This window comes from Anarhichas minor, unplaced genomic scaffold, assembly GCF_050575085.1.
Source record: "Anarhichas minor isolate MPS153535 unplaced genomic scaffold, ASM5057508v1 ptg000023l, whole genome shotgun sequence".
Classification (NCBI taxonomy): Eukaryota; Metazoa; Chordata; class Actinopteri; order Perciformes; family Anarhichadidae; genus Anarhichas; species Anarhichas minor.
The window spans coordinates 6270001-6272500 of NW_027466469.1; the positions used below are offsets into that span (position 1 = coordinate 6270001).

General features: G+C 48.2%; 1 long non-coding RNA gene across 2 annotated transcripts in view; it reads left to right on the forward strand.

Moving 5' to 3' along the window:
- Positions 1–2500, forward strand: part of LOC142955489 (uncharacterized) — a 5659-nt gene that overhangs the window by 1361 nt on the left and 1798 nt on the right. The window contains exons 1-2 of one of the 2 annotated variants that reach the window (XR_012955859.1): positions 303–987; positions 1072–1173. This is a non-coding gene — a long non-coding RNA (uncharacterized LOC142955489). Of the gene's footprint in view, positions 1–302; positions 988–1071; positions 1174–2500 lie in introns of those variants that run through there. The other variant, XR_012955860.1, reaches the window with a different exon arrangement.

Below are 2500 nucleotides of genomic sequence, written 5' to 3' on the forward strand. Positions count from 1 at the left end.
AGAAGTTGGAAAAGAGGGGACAGGTCGCATCTTGAGTTTGCCCGTGATTTGGGGACTCAATTTAGCCGTTGGTATTCTGCGTCGGATGTCAAAGATTTTGATGATCTGTGTAACCTGATGGTGCTTGAACAGTTTAAGAACTCAGTCCCAGAGGTAATTGCTATGTACATCAGTGAGCAAAAGGTGAAGACTGCAGGTGAGGCTGCTGCGTTGGCAGATGATTATGTTTTAACCCACAGAAGTAGCGGCGGGGATCCACGCGCTTATGGCTTTGCTGGTAGGGAAAGTGGTCCTCGTTCGGAACAGAGAGCTGACCGTGGTGTCCGTACCTCTGACGACAGTTGTCATTTCTGCCATGGAGTAGGGCACTGGAAAAGAGACTGCGCTTTGCGCAAATCGCAGAACAGGTATAATGGGGCGCAGGTGAAACCAGCCGCGCTGGCTGCGCCAGTTTCCAAGTTGGTTAATTCGGATAATGTGAGTAATCTGACATCTCTCACGGAAAAGCCCGATTTGACGTCATTTTTGCCTTTTATCACAAAAGGACATGTGTCTCTGGTGGGTACTGACAGGAAGGTGCCGGTGACCATATTGCGTGACACTGGCGCATTTGATTCATTTATCCTGGCGTCTGCTCTGCCCTTTTCTGCGGAAACTGACACGGGTTTTTTTATACCGGTATTGGGTATGGGCATGTCTGTTTTTCAGGTGCCAATACATAAACTTGTGCTCCACTCGGATCTATTTGAGGGAGAAGTCGCAATGGGGGTACGCCCTGCTCTACCTATAGATGGCGTTATGCTGGTTCTGGGTAACGACGTGGCTGGGGCACGTGTCTGGCCTGATGATCCAGCTCAACCGGTACTTGTCCCGGTACCGCTGGGTAGTAAAGGCCCTGATGAGAATGAGAAGCAGTATCCGGATGTATTCCAGGCTTGCGCCGTAACGCGCGCCATGACTGCGGCCGGTCGCGAGTGGGAAGCAGAGGTAGAATTGGACAATGCGAAAATAAAGGACCCCACAGAAGAGTATGTATTATCGCTGTCTAACACTCCATTGTCTGTCTCACAGAGTGAGTTGGCGAGCGAGCAAAGAGCTGATTCCACGCTGAGTGAGCTGTTCCAGTCTGTTCTTCCAGAAAATCAGGCAGGCGGATACTTCATTCAAAACGAGGTATTAGTTAGGAAATGGGTGCCACATGGCGAGGGTTTCATTGGAGATCCTGTTTACCAAATTGTAGTGCCCTTAAAATTCCGTGATTTGGTTTTGCGTGTCTCACATGATGAGTCAGGGCATATGGGGATAGGAAAGACATATGATCGCATTCTGAGACATTTTTTTTGGCCCCGGATTAAGAGAGACGTGGCAACGTACATCAAGACCTGCCATACCTGTCAGTTAACGGGTAAACCAAATCAAAAAATAAAAGTGGCTCCTCTGTATCCCATTCCGGCTATAAGCCAGCCATTTGAACACCTAATCGTGGATTGTGTGGGCCCTCTTCCTCCTTCAAAGTCTGGTGCTATATATTTGTTGACAATTATGTGTCAATCGACCAGATATCCAGCTGCGTATCCATTACACACACTCATGGCGAAATCGATTGTGCACGCTTTAAGCCAGTTTATCTCAATCTTTGGGATACCAAAAACCATCCAGAGTGACCAAGGGTCAAACTTCTCCTCACAGTTGTTTGCACAGGTGTTAAAACAGCTGCATGTCAAGCATAACCAGTCCTCGGCGTACCATGCGCAAAGTCAAGGGGCGCTGGAACGTTTTCATCAGACTTTAAAATCTCTGTTACGTGCTTATTGTGTGCAGATGAAAGGTGATTGGGAGGAAGGGTTACCATGGTTGTTGCTAGCGGCAAGGGAAGTAACGCAAGCAAGTACAGGATTTTGTCCTAATGAGCTGGTGTTTGGTCATACTGTGCGTGGTCCGTTGGCTGCGTTGCAAGGGGATTGGAGACAAACAGAGCCACCTAAAAATCTGGTGGAGTATGTCAATGGGTTCCGGCATAGACTTTACGCAGCTGGTGAATTGGCAAAGTCGAAGTTGGCTAAAACACAGGATAAGATGAAACGTCTTTATGACCGTGGAGCTGAGCATCGGGTGTTCAGTACAGGCGACCAAGTTTTGGCTTTGTTGCCCATTATAAATTCGCCATTTAACGCTAAGTTTATGGGTCCCTATACTGTAGTGAAACAGATTTCGGAGCAGAACTATCTTATTGCCACACCAGACCGTCGAAAACATCACCAACTGTGCCATGTTAATCTGTTGAAAGCATATCATGCACGTTCGTCTCAGGAGCGGAGCGTAGGGATGGATAGCGCTCACCCGGCGTGTGTAGGCAACACGACGTCATCGGGTAGGGAGCATGTTTGTGAGGATGGTTTGCCTAATCCGGATTCAGCGTTGCTAACAGGCCGATTGAAAAACTCTGAAGTTCTGCAGAGCCTAGACAGTGTCCTTGACCACTTGTCTGTTTCACAACGCA